A 26030-nucleotide genomic window follows, 5' to 3' on the forward strand; every position below is an offset into this window, starting at 1 on the left:
GAGACTCCGTCTCAAAAAAATAAATAAATAAAAATAAATAATAAACACAACGCAAACTGTGGCATACGTTGATTACAGATGAAACACTATAGATGATTAGGTAGACATTGAGATATGCTTTGAAATAGGCTTCGAAAAACAGGTAGGATTTAGACACATATCAATGAGTGGGCAGAATAATACTATCTGCTATTTATTGAGCACCAACTAAGTTTAAAGTACTGCCTATAGATTATTTCATTTAATCCTAACAGAAACAGGAAACTTATTTTACACCCAACTCTCTGCCAATACACTTAATAAATCAAGCTACTACGAACAAGGCTGTAAACCATATTTCCTAGAAGACTAGGGAGCAAAAGGACGGGGATCTCCCTTTGCCGCTAAGAGACTCCAACTCCCAGGATGCCTTGGGAGCGCTGGACCACAGCTCCCGGCATTCCCCGGGAGGCGCGGGGCTAGCGTAGCCTCCGCCCGGCGCCCCGCGTTACCACTCGTCCCGCCCCTCCTCTTCGCCTCCGAGCCAATGGGAAGGCTCCATACTGCAGGGTGTGAAGGGGCCGGCGCCGCTGCCGAGTTGCGAGTCGGCGAAAGCGGCGGGAAGTTCGTACTGGGCAGAAGGCGACGGGTCTGCGGCTTAGGGTAGGGAGGCCGCAGGCGACACGGCTCGAGGACTCGCGCGCCGAGCCGGGGGCGCGGAGGCGGGCGGCCGGGGGCTGGGGCCGGCACTGGGCCTTCCGGGCGGCCTGTGGGTCCGCTGGGGTGCGGGAGTCGCCGTCAGCCCCGGACGCCCCGCGGGACCGCGCTCCGCCGCGTGGCTTCCGCCTGCGCGGGCGTCCGCTCCTTCCTTGTCTCGTTCAGGCCCCGCAGGCGCCCCCGGGGATGCCTGGACTGGCCAGGCCGGCCCCCATCTGAGCTCCACGTTCTGGACGCGTGTGGTGTCGCGGCCGAGCTCGCAACCCCGCCTCGGGCCTTACCGGGATGTCGGGTCTGTCAGGCGGGGCTCCGGGTGAACAGCGCAGGCGAGGCCCCTGCCCCGCGGAGCTCACTCTCTAGAAGGGAAACAACACACGCAGCTGCGATATTTTGCGGATACGGAAATGCTTTCTTAGAAACGGGACAGGCAATTGCGGGCTAGAGGAATGGGGGCGAGGCTCTTTAGGTTAGGTGATCCGGGAGGGCATCTCAGAGGATGTGACCTTTGACTTGAGACCTGAGGGGGGAGGCTGACTCCTGAGGATAGCAGCCAGGCCTGGGGACCGCGAGGCCGCCCGTTATTTCCCTGTCACGTCTCGGGGAGGCCCCGTGGTCTTGTACTTGAGGGTCTGTCTGGTGCAAGGCAGTTAGAGCCACTTGTGTGTTTTGCAAGGGGCTTTCATACCCGTTTGACAGTTCCTCCTCAGTTCTGTCCTTACCTGGCAGGGTGGCATCCTTTACTATTGCAGCTCCATTCAGGGGCAACGCATAGTTTTTCCTGCCACCGAAATAGTATTGTGGTTCTCGTCTCAAAACTCTTAGGTGGCAGAATTAAATTCGACAGACAGCAGCAGAGTCAGACACTATAAGTTCCTGCTGAGGCCACCCATTTTTCTGATGTCCTTTCTTTCAAGTCACTCGTTTTCCTTTGTATAGACCCTTCCCTTCCCTTTCCTGTGTCCCTTTCTTGGAACAACTTGGAAATACAATTTGCTATTGGGAGGATGTTGGTTTTAGGGAACTGTTGAAGAACTTCATTAATTATTGTGTGTGTGTTTTTCTTTTCTTCTTCTTCTTTTTTTTTTTTTTTTTAAACTGGAATTGCCCATCTGTTGAGACTGAAATTCAAAAGAGTAAAAAAAATGTAGGGCAGCATTTATTTTTAAGAGTTGACAATAAAGGCACCTTTCTTTATGACATGCTGAGCGTGATACTTTGGGGGAGAATTTAATCTAGAATTTTGAAGCATTTTCAGAAGGAAGCAAGCGTTCTTTATATAGTCATTTTATGTAGGTTACGTTTATGTTCTTCAAAATGGCATGTAGTGATTGGAATTAAATTTCTGGGTAGATAAGATTATGTTCATCTGTTACCTATAGAAGGGAATGTAACTTAAGTAGTCACTTAATAATAGCTTTCTCTATTGATGCTACCACAGATGGTATTCTCTACATCTCAACATTGCTGATCAGATTCTGTGTTAATACAGTAACACAACTTGAATTTAATAACAATAAACTTGTGTTAGGCGTTACTGTCAATTTAGTTCTAGTATCCAGTACAAATACCAGTTTTATAGTGCAATGTCTTCTTGTTATGCTCAGTGCTGCAAAAATTATGAGAGGATATTTGTTAAACAAATGAGATAATGGAGTAATGTGTTAAGCATAGAGCCTGGCATATAGTAAGTTAGTAAGTGCCCAGGAAATGGTTATATGGAAAGCTTATGCTAAGTTTTATTCCAGTATGCAAGTATATATTTTAAAAATAACAGTAATGCATTCAAAATGTTGACAGACCCTAAAATTAAATTTCTTAAAGGAAATAGGCCAGCTTTTTTTTTAACTTTGAGAACTAATGTGAAATAATAATAAATATATAAGTGAAATGTCCCAGATGTCTAGAAATGAAAAAACAAGATTTTAATTTTGACAGCTACATTTTTTTTCTTAAAAGCATCCCTAATAAGATATAATGTACTATGATTAGGATTATGATTTGAAAAATAAAACTTTAAAAATATTTTTGATTTGAAAAATAAAACTTATTTGGAAATGAAGCGAAGCTTTAAGGTTTACCTTATATCAAATGAAGGATGTCTCCTGAATTTATGCAAATGTGCAAATGCTTATATCTCCATAGATCAGGCAGTGAGCCTAATGGGAATTAAATGCTGCCTCTTTGTGCGTGTGAGTGAGGCTTTCATGAAAATTGCTCTTGATGGGTTCTGAGAATGGATTGGTAGCTGAATAGGACTGGAGAATATTTTTCAGACTGGTAGGATATTTTATATGCTTGCCAGGGTTATTTTTCGGAGTAAGGAGAAATGGACTCATTTAGTCAGCAGAGATCACGTGCCCCCTATTTGCAAGGAATTGTGCTAGGTGCAAAGTCTATTCTTGCTATTGTGGTGTTTTGCTGAAGCAAGTTTTCTTTGTTTTAAATTAATGTACGTCTTTTTTTTTTTTTTTTTTAACTTTATCTAGCATCCAGCACAGAATAATCCAATAAATGTGTAGGGCACTTTTGAAAAACTGCACTATTAATGTTAAAATGTAGAAAATGTTTAATAAAGGTACAAGAGTAATTTAAAAGGGTGATAGAACCCTAATAAAACATTTAGGTAGGTTTTGTAACCAAGATGTATTTTTACTCTAGGATAAGCTTGGCTCTTTTGATCAAAATTCCTGTGAATATATTTCTACTTGCTATTATAAAGATGCAGAGGGCTGTGTCCTTTGAATTTTTTCCCTTTGGTGCTTGAGTGATATTTAAGCACCCAGCATTCTGAAGTTGCTATTTTGAAGTAATTTCATGCACTTTCCCAATTACTCCTGCTCCATCTCTCCCAATGTTGTCTTAAATCTTTGCACTCAAATTCAAGCACATCCTACTCCTCTTGTTCTGAGTGACATATGGGCAACACTTTAAAAAAGAAAAGCTCTCTAGAAAATCTAGAGAGGTACGAGCAATGGCCCTTCTCCCATATTAGGAGTTAGATTTTTAGTATTCATCAATAAATACTAATGAGAAGAAACTGCTCTACTTTTACCAACATTCTTCAGGAAATTTATTAAGAATTTTATTAGCCACAGTATCTTTGTCAGCTTGGAAACATATATGTTTGTGAATCACATTTATTTAGTCTTTAGGTAAGTATATGGATTTTGATGATTCTTTGCAGTTACTCCTATCTCTCTACGGGTCTCTTGCCCATAGGATGGGAACCAGTGCTGTAGGATTTGAAAATTAAGGTAGATACTGTTCACACTGGCAAATATTTAAGATGAATATTAAACGTGTATACTAAAATGTTTATTGGTAAGTCTTATCCATTAAGTGGGAAGATATACTAGATGAAGTAAATAATTAAATTGCAAGCACAAGCAAATTAAATTTGAGATTTGGGAATGTTCTGTCATATACTTTTAAAGCAAATATCATACTGATAATGGAAGGACACGTGTCTTGTGGAGCTCAGTATCAGGAACAATATAGTTGGTCCTGCAGGGGACTAAACATGAGAACTGAAAGTCATTAGGAGCACGAGCAGCCTCATTCCACTGTTCCAGGGACCTTATAATTTCTTTCTGTGTATTTATTTTATTTTCTTTTTGAGGACCGTCTGTCTGGCTGTTCGTATGTCGGCAGATATGTCTGCTCTAGACTTAGATACTTGCTTTAAGAATCCAAAAGAGATTGCATTATCTAATTGTCATTTATATCTAAAATTAAACAAACCATGAAGTTAGACATAGCTAAGATAACCACAGCTTTATTTAAGGTTAATTGCTTTTCTTAGATTGTTTTTATCAAGTGACAGCTAAAGAAAAGTCATCATTTGATGACACTAAGTATTAATGCATTGTGATTGCGTTTCACAATATTAAGTGTTAGAAAGAACTGTTAGACCTTAAGTCTTTATAGAATGTGTCTGGAAGATATACGGAGAGAAACTTTTAATGTTTCTACTGTAGTCTTTAGAGTTGCTTTTTTCACATCTTACTGCAGTTTACTATGTAATTTGGCAACAGCGATCAACATAGAGATTATATGTAATTACAGTGTACCGTTGAACAACTCGGGTCGGGAGTGCTGACCCCCATGCAGTTGAAAATCCATGTGTAAGCTTTGACTCCTCAAAAGCTTAACCACTGTTGACCAGAAGCCCTACCAATAGCATAAAAAATTGATTAACACATATTTGTATGTTATATGTAGTATATGCTATATTCTTACAATACAATAAGCTAGAGAAAAGAAAATGTTATTAAGAAAACCCTAAGAAAGAGAAAATATATTTATTGTTCATGAAGCGGAAGTGGGCCATCTTAAAGGTCTTCATCCTCGTCTTGGTGTTGAGTAGGCTCAGGAGGAGGAACAAGAGGAGAGGTTGGTCTTGCTGTCTTGGAGTGGCAGAGGCAGAAGAAAATCTGTGTATAAGTGGACCTGCACAGTTCACACTCATGTTGTTCAAGGGTCAGCTGTATACATTTTTTTCTTAGAGGTAATCTGTTATTTGGGAATCAGGAAAAAAGTTTTAAAATTCATTTTTTAAAAATAAGTTCAGATTATAACATTTAAGAAGTTTAATCTTGTTTTTTCAGACTTGCAGAAAATACTTTAGAAATGCTGACTCTAAAATTTATCTTTCATATGTTGCTGGTAGGAATGTAAAATGATATAACCACTCTGGAAATTAGTTTGGCAATTTCTCGAAAAGTTAAACATACATTTGACACACAGTCCAGCAATTGCACTCCTGAGCCTTTATCCTAGAGAAATAAAAACGTTCACAAAAAAACCTGTACATGAATGCTTGTAGCAGCCTTGTTTATAATAGCTAAAAACCAGAAACAACTCAACATGTCCTTCAGTGGGTGAACGGTTAAATAAAATGTGATAGTCTTGCGGTAGAACACCATCATCAAAAAAAGAAACGAACTGTTGGTACATGCAGCAACTTGGTTGGAGTTTCAGGGCATTGTATTGAGTGAAAAAAGCCAGTCTCAGAGGTTGTATGATTCCATTTATATAGCATTCTCAAAATGACAAAATTATAGAAATGCAGAACAGACCAGTTTTGCTGTGGTTAGGGCTGACTTTCTTTGAGATCATAGAACAGTTCAGTGTCTTGTTTATGGTGATGGTTACATGAATCTGTACACATGACACAGTGTCCTAGAATTAGACACACAAAAGAATGTAAAAACTGACATTCAATAAGTAGTTCAGTGATGAATATTGTATTAGTGTCACTTTCCTGCTTTTGATAATTGCACAGTGCTTGTCCATTTTATGGCTGTATCACATTTAACCATTTACCCATGGAAGGCCATGTGGGTTGTTTCTGGTTTTTGGTGATTGCAGGTAAAGCTGCTATGAACATTAATGTACAGGTTCTTTTGTGACTGTTTTAATTGTTGTAGAATAAATATCTAGAAGTTCAACTGTTGGGTCATATAGTGATGAAATCTTGAGCCCTCTTATTCTGTCCCAGGTGGAGTGTAAATCATCCCTTTGTCCAGCATATCCACACTGTATACACTACTCACCAGCTAGTTAGTCACTCTTGGTTATCAGATTGACTGTCTGGTATCTTGGTGCTTGTGTTTGAGAATCCCTTATTGTACTTAGTAATGACCCCAAGTACAAGACTAGTGATGCTGGCATTTTTTTTTTTTTTTTGAGGTAAGTCTCTATCTTGTCCCCCAGGCTGGAGTGCAATGGTGTGATCTCAGCTCACTACAACCTCTGCCTCCAGGGTCAAGCGATTCTCTTGCCTCAGCCTCCCTAGTAGCTGGGATCACAGGCGCCTGCTGCCACGCCCCGCAAATTTTTGCATTTTAAGTAGAGACAGGGTTTCACCATGTTGGCCAGGCTGGTCTCGAACTCCTGACTTCAGGTGATCCGCTTGCCTCGGCCTCCCAAAGTGCTGGGACTGCAGGAGTGAGCCACTGCGTCCGGCCGCTGACATATTGTTATAATTACTCTATCTTAGTATTGTTGTTAATCTCTTAACTGGCTCTAATTTATAAATTAAGCTTCATTGTAAGTATGTCTATCTAATGTATGTATAGGAAAAAACATATTTATGTAGGGTTCGATACTCTCCATACTCTCCACCATTTAAGGTATCCACTGAGGGCTTTGGAATGTATCCCTCACAGATGAAGGGGGTGCTGCTATATTTGAGAGATACAGTTTCTCCACATCCTCACTACCATTTGGTATTGGTGATATTTTTTGTGTGTACTGGTATCTTGTCATGGCTTTAATTTGCATCCTAATGGCTGATGATTTCATGTGCTTATTTGCCATTCATTTTTTTTTTGGTGATTTGTCTGTTCAAGTCTTTTACCCGTTTTGTGATTGGTTTGTTTTCTTACTGATTTTAGAGCATTCTTTATATGTTGTGTATACAAAATCCTTTGCCAAATATATGATTTGTAAATATATTCTCTCAGTCTCTGGCTTGTCTTTTCATTCTCTTACAGTGTCTTTAGCAGCAAAAAAGTTTTAAATTTTGTTAAAGTCCAACTTCTCAATATATGGATCGTGTTTTTAGTGCCTATCTTAGAACTCTCTGCCTAACTCTAGGTCAGGAGGATGTTCTCATTTTTTCTTCTAAGTGTTTTACCCTTATATGTCTTACATTTAGATCCGTGATCCTTTTTGGTTTCATTTTTGCACAGGATGTGAGCTTTAGATCTTGGTACATTTTTCTTTTCCTTTTGTCCATGGATGTCCAGTTGTTCCAAAACCATTTGTTGAAAAGTCTACCCTTTCTCCATTCAGTAAGTTTTAAAAATCAAAAATCAGTTGGCCATATACTGTAAATTAGGTATCGAAACAAAGACAGGAAGAAATGAATGAGCAATTAAGTATTAATAAATACAGGTTTATTGAAGGTATAACATGGCTGGAGTCTGGAAAAAGTGGGAAAACATTTTAGAAAATAACATGGGCAAAGATCTGTTCTGGAGAAAATAAGTAAGAACTGGCTGTTTTGGGGAGTCATGCAAGTGAAGGGAAGTAGAGAAGTAAAGGAAGGATCATTGGTTCATGAAAAAGAAAGAGTATATAAACTTCTGGCTAGATTGAAGCATTTGTAATCAGTTTCATTGGCTATTAGGAAGGTGTTGTATATTCTTAATCAGGAAAATGGTATGATAGAAATGGTATTAAAGAGAAGTTGTTTTAGGACCATTTGTGGCAGTGATACGTTGGTAGAAAGAACAGGATATAATCATGACCCTTGACTTACTACTTTGTTTTACAAATATCTGCCAGAAAGCTAAAAAAGTGGTGTTACTTCAGAATGTTATAAATTCCTAGTATTTTCTAGAAGGCAGTGGTAGATTTCAAACTTTTGCTACTGTCCTCAGTGATGGATATGGAGAAGTCAGCAGGACTTCCAAACTGTTTCGTATTTATGCTACTGTTATTAAGTTGTACATGTGGGAAAAAGAGTAGTTTCCATTGGCTCATTGTTGATGTGGGTGACATTTCTTACCAGGCCTGAAAAGAGTCCAAGAGTTGAGCAGCTGAAATGATAAAAACATAAAGAGTTCATAAATCGGTCCAATGAGGAAAAGTTAATGGCATCAGATTTATTTATCATGGCAAAGAGGAGACTCAGGGGTTATTTAATCAGTATGTCCTGATACTTGTATGTGAAGAACTATACAGAGAATGATGATGACCAGCTGTTCTTCAAAAATCCTGAGGACTGCATAAGAACAAATGGCTCAAATTGCAGCTTTAAGGTTTTGGTCTTAGGGAAGAATTTTCAGACAGTAAAGACATATATTTCATGTGAGATATTAAAGGATACACTAGAAACCTAGATGTAGTATAGGAACATTTTGCTTGTAGTCAGGGGGATGTGAAAGATAACAGATCTATGTTTTTGCCCTCGAGTCCTATTAAATTCATGAGCAAAAGTACTCACTTTCCATTTTGTTAGCGCCTACTTCAGTTGTTAGTTTCTTTCTCTATGCAAATTATACCCTTCCCCTCCCCCGCCATTCATCTGTGGGGATCTCTTTGATTTCTGCTTTCTTTTGTGCATTTAAAAGATTATCATGGCTGTAGATTAGACTTGAGTCATTTAAAAAGAATCAGTCAACAAATAGAACCTGTATAGTGTCGAACTACTAGAAATCAATGCATTTCTGTTCCTATTTAGAACATGGAAAAATGTATCATTCCATTAAGAAAAAAATCAGTGATGACTTGTTGAGGCAAGGATTTTACAGTGTAAGAGGTTACCATTGACACATGTTAATGAAAGAAGGGCAGTGTTAAAAGCTTTCATGCAACAACTCACATGTTTTTAAAGTACCTGTTCTGTTTGATTTAACTTCCTTATTCTGATTCTTTTCTACTTGTCTAGATCTTTTTTTCCACTGAAATGTTGAGATTGACCAAGAATATTTCACTTGTGATTGCAGCCCTTCAGTATTATCACAGAGAATTTTTCTTTTCTTTTTTTTTTTTTCTGCGGAAGAGCAAGCTCTTATAGTTCTATGCAAGCTGCCCATTTAAAACTATCATTGCTTGGCACCTATGCCCTAGTGACAGTTTGACCAACATGTGAGCAGGCATACTGCCATCCCGACAGATGGGCGTGAGTATAGGCAGCCAAGAAACCATGTATCTGCATCTAGTGTATTTGTTAAGGGCAGGATTCCCAGTCGGGGATGTTCAAACGTCTGTCCATCCTGAGCTTTCACGCCTATGGATAAAGGGATGTCATCATTAATCCCAGCTTCCATGGGTATATAAGAGCTTCTTGGCTCTTACAGAAGTAGGCAATTGGGGACAATCAGGATAATTGTTCTCTTCTTCATCACAGGACTACTTCAAATAATCCTTTCCTCTTTCTCCTAGCCAGCTAGGTTTACAGTGAGTACAAACCTGTTCAGACATTGTCCCGATACTTGTGGAATATGTGCTTGTTCATTTCTTTTCCAGAGTGTGAAAGCTTTGAAAGTCATTTGATGTTTATGCTTTGGACAGTGACATATAAAATTGGATCAGGTAGATCTAGTTCAAATATTGACTGCTGTGTGACATTAGAGCAATTCAATTTAGCATCAAATCAAGGTAAAATAATACCTATCTTAGAGTTGTTGAAAGAATTAACTGCAAACTGTATACATGAGTCATTTGGTGTAATGTCTGGCCCACAGTAAGTGTTCAGTAAATGTTTGTCATCATCATCATTTTCACTTTGATGTACCTGAAGGTATTTTTCTCTGGAGAGGTATCTAAAACAAAACTTTTTTTCAATTCACTCTCACTTCCCATCATTCCCCTCCCTCCCTCCCTCCCTCCTTCCTTCCCTCCCTCCCTTCCCTCCTTCCCTCCTTCCCTCCTTCCCTCCTTCCCTCCTTCCCTCCTTCCCTCCTTCCTTTTGTCTCGCTCTGTTAACCAGGCTGGAGTGCAGTGGTGTGATCATAGCTCACTGCCACCTTGATTTCCTGGGAACAAATGATCCTCCTCCTGAGTAGCTGGAATGACAAGCCACCATTCCTGGCCCACCATTCTTGTGACATCATCCCATGGTCTGGTCTATGATGAAATACCTCCAACAACAGAGAACTCACTATCTCTAGGGCAGAATTTCTCAACCATGGGACTGTTGACATTTTACATGGGTCGTTGTTTGTTCTCTACACTGTGGGATGTTTAGTAGCATCTCTGGCTACAGAGACAAAATCATCTCTGGTTGAGAACCACTGCTCTAGAGACAGCCTATCCTATTTTTATTAAAGTTTTGACCATTAGAAAGTTCTTTCTTACATTGAGTGGAAGTCTACTTAATTTCTTCTACTCACTTCTGCCTTTTGGAGAAATGTGGAACAGGCTGAATCCCTCTTCCACGTAACATCCTTTCAAATATGTGAAAATAGTCATCAAGTATTCTCAGTCTTTTTGATTTGAAACATCTCCAGTTCATTAGCTATTCCTTACATGGCATGGTTTCATGTCAGTTTACCACATTGGTGGCTTTCCTCTTTTAAAAAAAATTTCATTTTAAATTGTAGTGCTTTGAATTGAATTCTGTGCTCCAGACATGGCTTGATAGGTGAGAAATAGAGTTGTATCTCTTGTTCTAGATATAACACTTTTCTTCTGTGAGTTAAGGGAAGAATATCACCTTCCTTCTTCTACATAATATATTTTTATTAATATTAGCTATATCCTTTTGTGACCACATCTTACATTGAACATAAAGTTGAATAAAATCCCTGCATCTATCTAAGCTATGTCTTTTCATCCTGTTTGTATGCATTAGTTTTGGGGTCCAACCATGGGAGCTTATGTTTGTCTTGTTAAATTTCTTTTTATTGAATTTAGCTATCTGCAACTTTTAAAGATATTTTGGAATCCTAATTCTTGGTTTAATTGGAAGTTTCTAGCCTAAAAGAACATGTATGTGATGATGCTATGCACTGAGATTGGAAATACAAGAGAAAGAAGTCACTCTCTCTCTCTGTCTCTCTCTGTGTCTGTCTCTCTCTCTCCCTCGCTCTCTCCCTCTCTCTGTCTCTCTCTCTCCCTCTGTGTGTGTGTGTGTGTGTGTGTGTGTGTGTGTGTGTGTGCCTGTGATTGAAAAGAGATTGAGTATGGAAGCCTGGGTAATACCAATATTAAGAGGCAGCTGGGCAGAAAGGAAGTAAGAAAGGAGACCAAGAAGTGGTGGTCAAAAAGTTAGGATGAAAATAATAGGAGTATCTTGTAATGCTGGAGTGACTCTGTGTTAAGTACCGTGGTAGATACTTGAATAAAAAATGAATAGGACATGGTCCCTGCTTTCTGCCCCATTTTTAATTGTTCAGTTTATGTAACTGCCTAGTCAGTCATTCCTGAAGACTTGGAAGTCATCCTTTATTTCTCCTTCATACCCTTGCCTCTTTGGGTTATCAAGTTCCATTGATTAAAAAAATTTTTGTGAAGTGTAACAAAAAGGTGCACAAGCATCAAGCTCAATTATTTTTAAAGTTTTAAATCACCACTACCCAGATCAAGATACTCATTTTCTAGCACTCCAGAAGCCCAGATTGTGTGGGGATATCTTGCAGACAGTAGTTACTCCTACCCAAGGTAACCACAATTCTGAGTCACGTAACTATAGTTTTACCTGGTTGTGAACTCATGTGTAAATGGAATAATGCCCTCTGGACTTTTTTTTTTTTTTTTTTTTTTTTGCTTGACTTCTTTTACTCTTTGTGTCTGAGATTCATTCATGTTGTTGCATGTAGTTTGTTATTTTTAAAAATAGCTCTGTAGTTGTGGTTATCTATCCCTGCATAACACACTAGTTTTGATTATTGGTTATTGCATAACACACCACTCCAAACTTAGTGGTGTAAAATAACAACCATTTTATTATGCTCATGGATTCTGTGGATTGGGAATTTGGTGGTTATGGCTTATCACTGCCCTACAATGGTTGGGGTCTAGAATCATTTAGAGGCTTCTCCACTTTTGTGTATGGTACCTTGACTAGAACGTCTAGAAGGCTGGGCTCATCTGATACTATTGACCAAACCTACATGTGGGGTCAGGAGGTTTTGGCTTTTCACAGCATGTTGGCTGAGTGTCCAGAGGAAGCTTCCTGAGAGTGGCTTATCTTCAGAAGTCATATAATCTCACCTCCACCAAACTCTATTGGTTGACAAAGACACAGCCTGCCTGGATTGAAGGGGAGGGGACATAGACCTCATGTCTTCATGAGAGATGTGTCAAAGAATTTGTAGTCATTTTTTAAAACTACCACAAATTACATAGCAAAATTCATTTATTCATTCCATTTTAGGTATTTGAATAGTTTCTATTTTGAGGCAATTATGAACAGTGTTGCTATAATCATATTCATATGTATATGTATGTATCTTTTGGCGTACTTTTATATTCATTTTGGTTGGGTATATATGTAGGAGTAGAATTCCTGGTCAAAATGTATATGCATCTAGCTTGCTTGCTTTCTTTTTTTTTTTTTTTTTTTTTTTCTGAAACGAAGTCTCCCTTTGTCACCCAGGCTGGAGTGCAGTGGTATGATCTTGGCTTACAGCAACCTCTGCCTCCCAGGTTCAAGTGATTCTCCTGCCTCAGTCTCACAAATGGCTGGGATTATAGGCGCCTGCCACCACGCCTGGCTCATTTTTGTATTTTTAGTGGAGACAGGGTTTCTCCTTGTTGGCCAGACTGGTCTCCAACTCCTGACCTCAAGTGATCTACCTGCTTCGGCCTCCCTAAGTGCTGGGGTTACAGGTGTAAGCCACTGTACCCAGCCAGTGTCTAGTTTTAATAGACACTGCCAAACTGTTTTTCATCCTTGTTGTACCTATTTATACTTTTACCAACATATGAAAGTTCCGGTTACTCTGCAGCTTTGCTTCTCTTGATATTGTCAGTTAAATATTACAAAAAATTAATCACTAGTGGCTGTATAGAAGATCTCAGTGTGGTTTTCATGGGCATTTCTCTAATGACTGATAATTTGAGCACTTTTTCATATGCTTGTTGGCCATTTGGATACCCTCGGTTATAAAGTTCCTGTTCAAGTCTTTTGTCCATTTTAAAGATTGGATTGTCTTTTTTCTTATTGAAATGTGGTTTTATAAGATATCTGGATATGAAACCTTTGTCGAATATGTGAATTATAAAAATATCTTCCTGTCTTACAGCTTGTCATTTCACTCTCATAAAGTGTTTTTGATGAACTGAAATTCTAAATTTTAACCAATTCCAATGTATCCATCTTTTCCTTTATGGGTAGTGTTTTTTTGTGTTTAAGAAGTTTTTGCTACTCCAGAGTGATGAAGCTATTTTCTTATGTTATCTTCTAGAAGCTTTAGTATTTTGCCTTTCAGATTTAGGTCAAAGTCCCCAGGAATTTGTTTGTGTGTTGTGAGGTAGGGATCAAGACTTCTTTTACTTTTTTCATATAGTTATCTATACAAGTAGTAGCAGGTGGCATTGGGTCTGGTGGACACAAGCCTGGGAGTTAGGATTCCAGTATTCTCCACCTTAGATTACCTTTAATGAGCCTTCTGCACTTGGGCATATTCTTAAATCCCTCTTGACTCAGCTTCATTTGTGAAATGAAGAATTTGAATGGAATGTTTTCTGATTTTCATTCTGACTGTGGTTGCTAGATCTCTACCTACTTTTGTAGTTGTATTGAGGCTTGTTAGAATCTTCTTATATCTGGATTGTGTTATCTAAAATATTCATAACCTCTCCCAGCTTTATGTTGTTCCCAGTTTGAATGTGCCATCTAGAACTTAGCTGCTGATGAAAGATAGTTTTATTGATCACGTTGGCAAGTCCAAGATCGCCTGTTCTTCTGATTTTTTTTTTTTAATTTTTTTTGAGATGGAGTCTCACTCTGTCGATAGTGCAGTGGTGCTGTCTCAGCTCACTGCAACCTCCGCCTCCTGGGTTCAAGTGGTTCTCCCACCTCAGCCTCCCAAGTAGCTGGGATACAGGCGCACGCCACCACGCCCAGCTAATTTTTTGAATTTTTAGTGGAGACGGGATCTCACCATGTTGGCCAGGCTGGTCTTGAACTCCTGACCTCAAGTGATCCACCCACCTTGGCCTCCCAAATGCTGGGATTACAGGTGTGAGCCACTGTGCCCAGCCTCTGATCTTACTAATATACTGTGTCCCTTGCCAGGAGCTCATCATGCTTTCTTTAGTAAGTCATGGTACAAGACACCAATTCCATTAAAAAAAAAATTAGCTATCTGCTACAGAAAGGAGCAAATTCCATTTTTGAAAGTCATCTGCACATACTATTCATCTTACTTGTCCCTACCTTCAGTTTCATACTTGAACTTTTAAGAATCAGATACACAGCATAGAGTTTCATGAATCAGCAGAAGTCACATACACAGCATAGAGTTTCATGAATCAGCAGAAGTCATTCAAGATCAGTGAGTTGTAATCTTGGCAAATTCTGTCTTCCATCTTGGAAAGTGGCATACGTTCCAAATTACTGTATAATATGTTTGTGTCTCTAAGAAGAGTGAGTCAGGAACTACCCTGGATGACGGAACAGAAAATCTACCATTTGCTGGTTTCTTTGTGTTCTTAGTGGCCTGCTTTGAGGTGCTTTTAACCCTTCTTTGAGAAGATTTAGTTTAGTTTCCACAGAACGCTATAATCCAGTGTAGCTATTTTTCTTTGTTATCTTGCTATCACATTTTCCCTCTCATTAACCTTTTTTTTTTTTTTAAAGCAAACAGCTTTAGTGAGATATAATTACATACCATACAATTCATTCATTAAAAGGTATAATTCAGTAGCTTTTAGTGTATGCACAGGACTGTAACCATCACCATAATCTAATTTTAGAATGCTTTCATCGGTACTAAAAGAAACCCCCTACTCATTAACAGTCATTTTCCATTCCCTACCTGATCCCTAAGAAACCACGAATAGTTTTGTCTATAAATTTATCAATTCTGGAAATTTTACATAATTGGAATCATACAATATGTAGTCTTTTGTGACCGGTTTCTTAACATGTGTTCAGGGTTCATCCCTGTTGTACATGTGTTAATACTTTATTTCTTTTTATTGCTGAATAATATTCCATTGTATAGATGTACCAAATTTGATTTATCCATTCATCAGTTGAAGGACTTTGGGGTTGCTTTTACTTTTTGACTATTATGATTAGTGCTGCTATGGACATTTATGTACAAGTTGTTGTGTGGGTATGTGTTTTCATTTCTCTTGAGTATACCTAGGTAATTCTTTAAGTTTTTTAGGGACTACCAAACTTTCCCAAAGTGGCTGTATTGTTTTATATTCTTACTAACAATATGTAAGGATTCAGATCTCTCTAGATCCTACCAAAACTTGTTACTGTCTTTTTGTTTATATACGTCCTAGTGGGTAGGAAGTGGTATCTCGTTGTGGTCTTGACTTTCATTTCCCTAACAACTAAAGACACTGAGCATCTTTTTGTTTGCTTGTTGGCCATTTGTTTATCTGTTTTGGAGAAATGTCTGTCCAAATCCTTTACCCATTTTTAAATTGGCTTAGTTGTCTTTTTGAGTTCATTAACCTTTTAATGTTCACTCTGATTTACTTTTAACTCAAAATGTTTTTTCTTTTCCTTCCATTTTGTTCAGAGACTGTTCGTTCTGTATTAAGCAGGATGGTTAAGAGGGTTTTCAAGCCCTTTTACATTTTCTTGGCAACAGGTTCCATTAGCAACATACATACATGTGGATTACCTTGGATTGGAAAATGTACATCTACTGGTTATTGGAATAGATCATTTGTGGTTCAGACTGGTTATATTAATAAAATGAACTCTGCTCCTTTCCCTACAAACCAGTAGGTAAAATGCTTGGCTTTGACTTTAATCCTAGCCTTTCATTTTACAGGTAAGGAAAAAAGACCTGGAGAAGTTGGGTCTTGTCTTAAGTTCACAACAGGTAGACCTGGACCATGACTTTAATTCAGCCCATTCTTAAGAACTATCAGTTGGTTTCACATCATGTGGCAAATATGTTAGACTGAAGGGATACCAGGGTAAGACAGGGTCCCTGATTTGGAGATCCTCACAAACTGTGTCACAAGAGGTTGACATATACGTAACTAATAGTAATACAGTATCACAATTGCTGTGAATTGTGAACAAGGATGTGTAGTCAGTCAAGTGCTCTTAACACTGCTCGGTGCTGACTGGGATTTTCACCTTACTTTCTTTTGCATATAGGCAGAATTAGATTCTTGAGTAGTTGATTTTGTTTGGGTCATTTAGTAAGAAACGATAACACAAATGCCATCATTCAAACCCTGAGATTACAGAAGAAACAGACTTTAGAATCTTCAGGGTTTTGGACTAGAATCTAGAAGATAGTCTCATTAAGTGCATATTTTATATGTATTATTTTCTTAGCTTTTTTCATATATTCTTCAGTGGCTTATACATCATGTTTTTTTCAGCTGAATTTGTGTTAGTATATTAAAAAAACTAAAAACTTTTCGGAAGACGTTTTATTTACATCAGTGATTTATTTCATTACTACTTTTGTCCTTTGGATTTTGGGAAGTCATATTTCTTTTCATTTGACAGAGTTAGGCCATGGGATATGTATTTATAGTAACGTGCGTGTGTTTAGGTTTGATCTTTTATACTATTTTTATGGCATTTATATTTATGGCTGTGTTATTAGTCATTAAAGCAAATATTTTTCCACCTTAAGACTTCTTGTTTTGCACATGATTTATTCTGCAGTATGTGCTCTCTTTTAATTAGCAAAAAGGCATTTTTACAAAAATTACACTTTCCTTGCAACTTACTGGTTGTAAGGCCATGGACAAATTATTTAATTTCCCTTATCCTTGGTTTCCTTATATAATGATATAGTCAGTATCATTATACCTTTGTTTTATGGTTATCCTAAGAATTAGAGATAATGTGTTTAAATTACCCAGCATATAGCTTGCCATATAGATGCTTGAATATTGATGGTATTAATTGTAATATATTAGTTCATTTATACATAAGAGCTATAAATTCTAGTTAATGGTTAATAGATTCTTCGTGGTATAGATTACTCATTTAGGATTAATTGAGCAAAAATAAGTGATCATATTAATGTGAGAACTTGATATCAGTATTCATTTTCAGTTACTTGTCTTTTAGAGACTGTAGTGCTTTAAAGACTAGAGACTATTGCTCTTTAAAGACTGACCTCATCTTTATCTTCAAAACATGAAGGTATGATTCTGTCTGCAGATTAAGGTATTGAGAGTTATTTTTCTATGTTGTCAGTTGCAGTGTTTTAACTTGTGGCAGTTGATAGGGCTGACTGTGTTGATCCTGATGCTTTAGAAGCACTGGTAAATTCTAGACTAATATTGGAAAGAATTACTTGGCATTTTATCTACTAAAGTTCTTTTTGTTATTCATGAAGAATTCTTAAAAAATACCTCAATTGAAAAATTAATACATGCACACAATAATAAACAATATAAAAGAGCAAAGAATGAAAATTAAGCTTCCCACTCTTAAGGCATCCTCTGCTACTAATTGATTATATAGCCTCCTAGTAATGTGCTATATGTACACGTGTGGGGATACATTGTTGCACAGCTCCCAGGGGTGCGGTCATACATACTTAAGCATATGCAGCATATATATAATGGTCCTTTTATAGGAATAGGAATGTTCTAATACAAGGTTCTTTCCTTGTATTTTTCACTTAATGATATATCTTGGCAAATATTCCATGCCAATGTATGTAGATCTACCTTATTTTTAAAACTGCGTAATATTCCATTCTGTGGATATACCATACTTCATTTAATATTATGTTGGTGCAAAAGTAATTGCGGTCCAACCTAAAAGTCCCCTCTTGATGGTAATTAAGGATCTTTCTAGTCTTTTATTGTATATAATGCTGCAGTAACTATCCATGTATTTTTGACAGTATGTGAGTATCCTTACATGATAAATTACTGGAAGTACACTTTGTGAGCAAAAGGGGGTATGCATTTAAAATTTTGATAATGCCAAATTGTTATGCCTTTTTCCTCATACTCTTACCAACCCAGTGCATTTTCTTATTTTTTGAATATGACTAATGTGATAACTAAAAAGTGTCATTTTAATTGTAAATTAAGTCTCATTGTAATTTTAATTTGCATTTTATTAATGAAGCTGAGTCTATTTGTTGTTGATTTCCAGGATATATTGTTAGTGAAAGAAATCATGGTGAAGAACAAGGTGTATAATATTTTATCTCTCATCTAGGAAATGAGGGATGCAGATAAATGTATTTTATTTGTTATTTAAAAAGAGAAAACAGGAAGGATAACCCCAAAACTAATGAAAGCCGTTATTTGAGGGGAAAAATAATAAAGATGGAGGGGTAGAATCTAGAATTCTCTGAAGATACCTTATATTGTTTGGGCTTTGGAAATGTAAATGTTTTATACATTTTTAAAACTTAAAAAGAGGAAAATATATCAGTTAAATATTTAGGTTGACATTGTTAGGAACCAAGGTTTTTAACAAATGAGAAAAAATCTGGGTGTGCTGGTTCGTGCCTGTAATCCCAACACTTTGGGAGGCTGAGGTGGGAGGATCACTTGAGCTCAGGAGTTTGAGACCAACCTGGGCAACATAGCCAGACTTCACTCTACTAAAAAAAAAAAAAACAGAACAAAACAAATTCTTGGGCATGGTGGCACTGGTCTGTAGTCCCAGCTGCTTGGAAGGTTGAGGTGGGAGGATTGCTTAGGGCCGAGGCTGCAGTGAGCCAAGATTCTGCTATTGCACTCAGCCTGGGTGACAGATGGAGACCCTGTCTGGAAAAAAAAACCTTCTTGCTCTGTCCACTCAAAAAACCTAGAAATAATATTTTAGGGCCCAGATTTTGGTCTCTGAGTACCACTTTCAACTAAAAGGAAATAGGGCCCCTTGTAGAAGTGGCTGATTGTAGGCTTGAGACAGGAAAATGTACAGAAGGAACCTGGAACATTTTGTACTAGGAAAGCAAGGAAAAGCTCCAAGACTAGTAGGGTTGTATCAGGAAACAGTAGCCAAATTGAAGGGGCCCCCGTTGTCCAGTGGGAAAGAAAAAAGAAATGAGCAGCCCCTGACGTTCAGAAGCCTCACCGCTAGGCCATGTTCTCCTGCTAAACATAAGTGATCTCGCAGCATACCGTCAACAGAGTTTCTCAGAGATCATGATAAAATGAGGCAAAGCATAGACAAAAACCAAGACCACTGTGCCACCTACAAAATACTTAGCCAAAATGAATGACTACTGCTGCTTTACCCATTACAGTTTTATCTTCATTCTCATCTCCCCTTCCTTAGGTAAGATTTATTGAGATACATAACCACAGAATTACCCTACTTCCTGACAGCATCCAATGTAGAGAAACTCCTCCTTCTTTAGACCCTCCCCCAAATTACCAAACTGAGGCCCAAATTGTGTAATTGATTTTAACATCCTCTTACTGAGATGCCCCATGGTGCCCTGTGGTGTGTGTTCTCCCTCACTGCAATGAGTAATAAGCCTGTCTTGTTTAATTATTGGTGGTCTTGGCTGAAGGACATTGATAACAGGTAGAGTAATTTGAGGAACAATATCAGTAACAAAAAATACAGGTAACAAATTAAGTGACAGTGTAGGGTCACAATCAGCAAAATTCAAAATGGGAAATTTTACAGGACAAATGACAAGAAGAAGGACAAAAAAGAGAACAGTGGCACTCAAAGAGACTCAAAGACACATCAGCCACATGCATTGACTAGTATTTGGGTCCTGAGTCAAAGTCAACTGTGAGAAGGCATTCTTTGAGAAAACTGGATAAATTTGAACACTTCTTATTAGATGACATTAAGGAATTACTGTTAATTTTGTTAGGTGTGGCAATAATATATGGTGGCTTTACTTTTAAAAAGTACCTGTTAAAAGTATTTACATATGAAATGATGTGTTGTCTGAGGTTTGCTTTAAAATAATCTTGGAAGGGGTTAGTAGAAACAAACAAATTGGCGATGTGTTGTTGATAGTTGTTGAAACTAGCTGATGTTTAGGTGGGCACTCATTATATCACTTCTCTACTTTGTATGTATTTGAAAATTCTTCTAAGGAGAAGTTTTTTTCTTTAAAGCCATATTTATTTCTTTTTCTGTGAGTGTGCCTCTTCATATTCTTCCATTTTTCTGTTGGGCTTTAGTCTTATAATTTAAAGCGTTCTTTAAATACTAAGAAAATTTGCCTTTAGTCATATGTTTTGCAGGTATTTTTAATTTGTCTTTTGAATTTGTTTATGGCTTTTTTTTTAATCTGTGGAGAATTTCTATTTTTATTTTGTTAAATTTATCAGTTTTCTTTATGGCTTGCGTGTTTTGTGTGTTTAGAAAAATCTTCTTGTCTCTGAGATTCTGAAAAGTTCTTTCATGTTTTCATGATTTTTTTTAATGACCACAGTGCACTTCTGTTATACTTTATTTAGTCACCTTAATTTCCTCTTAGAATGTTTGGAAATATTCTCCCATAGAGCCCTGCCCCAAGACTATATAGGGAAAAAAGTTGTTCAGTAGATGTTCTATCAGATCTATTGATAGATTATTATATAGTGAACATCCAGAGAATTAATTGTAAAAGTTTGCTCACTAATTTTGCTCCCTAAATAGAATGAATGAGAAATCTATTTACCAGATTTTGAAAATATGCTAAGTGTTATGTAAAAGTATTAGCTATATAGTTCACAGTTTCTAATTTTAGAAAAGTTTCAGTGTTTGCTTTATATAAAGAAGCATTCCTTTGAGCTCTTCTCATGGGCCATAAGGTCAAGGAGCCAGGTGTCACCCCTCTTTGAAGTTGACATCTTTTGGCTTGCTCCTTTCCTAGGTCTGACTCTCTTGGATAGGCACGACAGTGATTCTGTTTTCTATTCTCTGTAGGAATGGATGTTACTGTAGTGTCTTCATCACTTTTGTTTCTGGGAGACCTGTTGAGACCCAGGAATGGATCCTTCTACCTACTATCTCAAAAGTCAGAAACGGAAATAGTTAAGGCTTCAGGGAATCCTTCCCTTGTAGGGGAAAGTGATAGGTGTCTTGGGCTTGTGTTTGCAAATGTACCACACTGTGCATTCTCAGTTGAAAACTAACTCTGCAGTTAGTGTTTCTCTTTTAGAACTTTTAGAACTTTTAGAAGTTTTTTAAGGAATAAAAGTTGAGAAAGTACATTTGATACTATTAAGCATTTTACTCACTATACCAAAACATTTTATAACCTAACATTAATCACTTTTCTAATACAAGTAAAAAAATTTCTGACTAGGAAGAAATTTTTTCTTTTCTGAAGATAGCCACTTTTGGAGTTAGAAACGTGAGTCTTCACCTAGTTCTTTCCAGCTTAGGTGTGAAAACATGACTAGTGTGACAATTGCTGCTAAAGATTGTATCACAGTTTGAGTTTAGCTTAATGTTTTTCAGGGATAAATCTATGAATTTATGGGATCATTATCTCTGGAGGTTCACTTCTATATTCTCATGGTTTGTTGTGTTATATTTTGACACTTATTTTTTTAATGTTATAAAGGTACCATATAGCCATGAATTTTTTTAATACTTTTATTGATATGCATAATTCTCCTCTGAGTGAAATCTGGGGACAGATTGGGTGTTCCTAACAGGAACCTGGCGGCAGTTTCCTTAGGTTTTTTATGTTTAGTGATTTTGGTCATAAGTGAATTTTAATATCTAATGAATATCCTTACAGTTCTGTCTCAATCATAGGATTTGTGGGATCAAAATGAAGAAAATATATGAGGACCCTCTGTGTCACTGGGAAGTGGCTTTATAAACTCAAGATTCTGTATTTTATTTTTCAGATGATTTCTTAGCACTAATCAAATGCATTAATCAACTTCTGATTAGCTGGCTCATTTATAAGAGGATTGTCTTTAGATGTATTGCTTTCAAATTGTTCCTGATGTAATTTAGCAAAGGAGGTGATGGAGTTCTTTGTTGACTATCTTTCGTTTGATTTTATTCTGACTTACTGTAGTTTGGCAGGAGGCCAGTTATACCAAAATATGTAATTACTTCTTAATCCCAAATAAGTTTGAAATATAAATGAGTCATTTTGTCTTAGGGATATGATGGGATGGGAAAAAAGTGGTGTTTTTGGCTCCTCCTGAATCACTTATGAATTTATTTTTTACCCGACTTCTAAAATGAACTGGAAAGGTCTTTTATTAAAATCCTCAAATATGGTAGACTTGTATGTAATAGAGCAATTAAAGTGAAAATGAATGACTTAATGAAGAAAGTAAGATGTACCAGAATATCTAGGTCAGTGGGTCAGTCTGTGCATCACAGTACCCCATGTAGCATGAAAATATAAAGATGCTGGGGCTGTTGCGAAGTAGGGCCTTTACTGTTCCAAAGTTCCACTGATAATTAGGTTGGTGCAGAAATAATTGTGATTTTGGACTGTGAATTTTAAATCATTATAACTAGGCTCAAACACATCTTTATCAAAATAGGAGCCATTGCAGTCAACACATTTTTGCCAATGAGAAATAAGTTAGTTTATTCCTGTAGTGTAAAAATCCGTGTTTTGGGATTCGATGAACTCTTGGAAAGCATTTTCTGCATCCTGCTGGTTGTGCAAGCGTTTTCCCTGCAAAAAGTTGTTGATATGCTTGAAGAAGTGGTAGTTGGCTGGTGAGAGGTCAGGTGAATATGGCGGATGAGAAAAAACTTTGTAGCCCAATTCATTAAACTTTTGGAGTGTTGGTTGTGCGACGTGCGTCGGGCGTTACCCTGGAGAAGAATTGGGCCCTTTCTGTTGATGAATGCTGGCTCCAGGTGTCGCAGTTTTTGGTGCATCTCATCGATTTGCTGAGTGTACTTCTCAGATGTAATGGTTTCGCCAGGATTCACAAAGCTGTACTAGGTTAGACTGGCAGCACACCATCAAACAGTGACCATGACCTTTTGTTGGTGCAAGTTTGGCTTTGGAAAGTGCTTTGGAGCTTCTCAGTCCAACCACTAAGCTTGTTGTCACCGATGTATAAAATTCACTTTTCATCACTATCCGATCGAGAAATGGTTCATTGTTGTAGTGTAGAATAAGACAAGATGACACTTCAAAATGATGATTTTTTTTAATTTTTGCTCAGCTTATGAGGCATCCACTTTTGGAGCTTTTTCACCTTCCCAATTTGCTTCAAATGCTGAATGACTGTAGAATGGTCAACGTTGAGTTCTTTGGCAACTTCTCTGTAGTTGTAAGAGGATCAGCGTCGATGATTGCTCTCAATTTGATCGTTGTCAACTTCCAGTGGCCAGCCTCTACCCTCCTCATCTTCACGCCTCTCATTTCCTTTGAAAAACTTCTTGAACCACACCACACTGTATGTTCGTTAGCAGTTCCTGGGCCAAATGCGTTATTGATGTTGTGAGTTGTCTCTGCTGCTTTACAACCCATTTTGAACTCGAATAAGAAAATCGCTCAAATTTGCTTTTTGTCTAACATCATTTCCATAGTCTAAAATAAACAAAATAAACAGCAAACAATAAGTCATTAGCCAAAAAACATAAAGTGAGAAATGCCCCTTAAAATGATGTATAACATAACCATATTTATTTAAGAATGTATTCTAATATCAAACAGCAAATTCCAACAATGCAAAAACCACAATTATTTTTGCACTAACCTAATAATTTTAATGTATAGTTAAGATAGATGTTACTGCCTTAGATGATGGATCATTAGGCATTTGGTTTTATAATTTTGTTCTGAATTTCCTGGCATTCACTGCAAAAGAGGTAACGAGAGTTTCATAGCTCTTGATATCTTAAACACTTGCATCATTGGAAGAGACACTTTTTCCCCTACCATGAACCCTAGAGGGTTTGATTTTGTAGATGTCCACAACTGTTCACTATCTTTAATAAATACTTCTATTAAAGGCTTCAGAAACATTCTTTCCCTGGGAAGTTTTTTATTGATCCTTGTTTGAAGCTGATACATAATATTATATCATAACTGTGTGATGCTGTTTCTGCATATAGCTGAATGCAGCTTTTTGAGACTAAAGGTTGCATTTCCTTCATCTGTGAATTTCCAGCCCCTAGCACAGTTCCTGGCACATATTTTGTAGGTATTTTATAAATGCCTTTGGAAAAAAGGAGTTCAAGTGTTCAATTTCCTGGCAAACTAAATTGCTATAAAGAGAGAGCTTAGAAAGTCTAGAGTAAGAGATGATTAGCATGCTTCCTAGACCATCTGTCACTAATACCAATTGTTTCTACTTGGCACTGCAGACTTGTTTTTTGAGGGGGAGGGCAGCTTGTGTAAAGTTAAAAAAAAAAAACAAAAACAAAATACCAGAACTCTTAGGTTATTCTGTACCCCTCTGTTTAGTGGCTAAAAAGTCATTGCTGTTTTCTAAAAAACATTGACATTCTTATTCAGTAAAGATAAGTGCAATTATTGCTTTTTCCAATAGCAATACAGTTGTAATAACTGGTAGCTGTTTCTGCCTTGCCCCCTTACAATCTATTCTTGATGCGTCAACCAGAGTGATCCATTCAAAGTGCAAGTCAGAACATGTACACTCCTCTGCTCAAGGCCTTCAAGATTTCCCCATTCAGAGTTAACGTCGAAGTTCTTACAATAGCCTGAGTGTTGGACATGTTCTCCACCTCTGTGCTCCTTTACATCTGACCCCAGCCATTGCTTTCCCCTGGCTAATTCTTCTCAGCTGCACCAGTCCCCTTGCTGTTTCTAGAACAAGCTGGGCATGTTCTTGCCTTAACACCTTTGTAGTCGCTCCTCCCTCAATGTGGGATGCTCTTCCTCTAGAGCATCTGTGTGGCTAGATTCTCTCACTTTTTTTTTTTTTTTAACAAGTTTTTGCTTAAATGTCACTTTCTTGTGAGGCTTTACCAGACCATCTTTTAAAATTTCATTCCCTCCCGCCCCCAACTCCCTGTCCCTGCCTTTTTTTTTTTTCCTTAGCCCTTATACCATTGGACATATGACATGTTTTAATTTTTAGAAACTTATTTTTCTCTACTGAATAAAATATAAGCTCCATGAAGGCAGGAGTTTTTGTCTGCTTTGTTCACTCTTTATTCTTGTCTTGTAGAACAGTTTCTGCACAGAGTATGCTGTCAATAAATACTTGTTGAGTAAACAAATTAATTAAGCAGGCAGTATGTATTGTAATAATATAGAATTCCAATGGGACTCAGTATTGTTTTTATTTTAAATTTTAAGAGGGGTGTAGCATGGTAAAAGTTTTTGTATTTCTTGTCAAAAAGTTGCAGACCATTCACTTTAATAGCACTACTAAATTATTGATATTTACATTAAAGGGAGAATAGGGTCTAGTCCTATTCTCTACCTTTTAGGAACAGAATTTGATTCACTGCAAAACCATTCCTATCGTGAGGTGACTTGTGACAGAAGCACTACAGAAGCATTTAACATTTTGGATTTGTATCAAGCTTATAGTTTATAGATGGAATGTATTTTTAGAATGGACTAATACATTAGCAAAAAATATAACATGTAAAATCTTTGGTGAGAATTAAGTCAGCAGGAGAATTTTTCTTGACTCAGGTGTTCAGCGTGTGGTTTTCAATTTGATTGAAGTGTTGTGAACTACAATGCAAGTATACAGCAAGTTCCAAACCTTGTAGAAATGCGTTTACCCTGTGGTGAAATTCAGAGTCCTGACAGTGGCCTTCAAGGCCCTACTTGATCTCTTGCTCCTGTGCTAACCTTTGGGACTTGATCTCCTGCCTC

At 37.5% G+C, this 26030-nt stretch overlaps 1 protein-coding gene across 8 annotated transcripts in view; it reads left to right on the forward strand.

The window, feature by feature from the left end:
* The first annotated feature begins 514 nt into the window (after window positions 1-514).
* VRK1 (VRK serine/threonine kinase 1) overlaps window positions 515-26030 on the forward strand; it is an 84113-nt gene continuing 58597 nt past the window's right edge. For 6 of the 8 annotated variants that reach the window (XM_063652059.1, XM_063652062.1, XM_054448545.2 and 3 more), the window contains exon 1: window positions 523-642. The gene's annotated coding sequence lies outside the window, so the exon portion shown is untranslated. Of the gene's footprint in view, window positions 643-26030 lie in introns of all 8 variants that reach the window. The other 2 variants (XM_063652060.1, XM_054448540.2) reach the window with 1 other exon arrangement.

The sequence above is a fragment of the Pongo pygmaeus genome, chromosome 15 (genome assembly GCF_028885625.2).
Source record: "Pongo pygmaeus isolate AG05252 chromosome 15, NHGRI_mPonPyg2-v2.0_pri, whole genome shotgun sequence".
Lineage (NCBI taxonomy): Eukaryota > Metazoa > Chordata > Mammalia > Primates > Hominidae > Pongo > Pongo pygmaeus.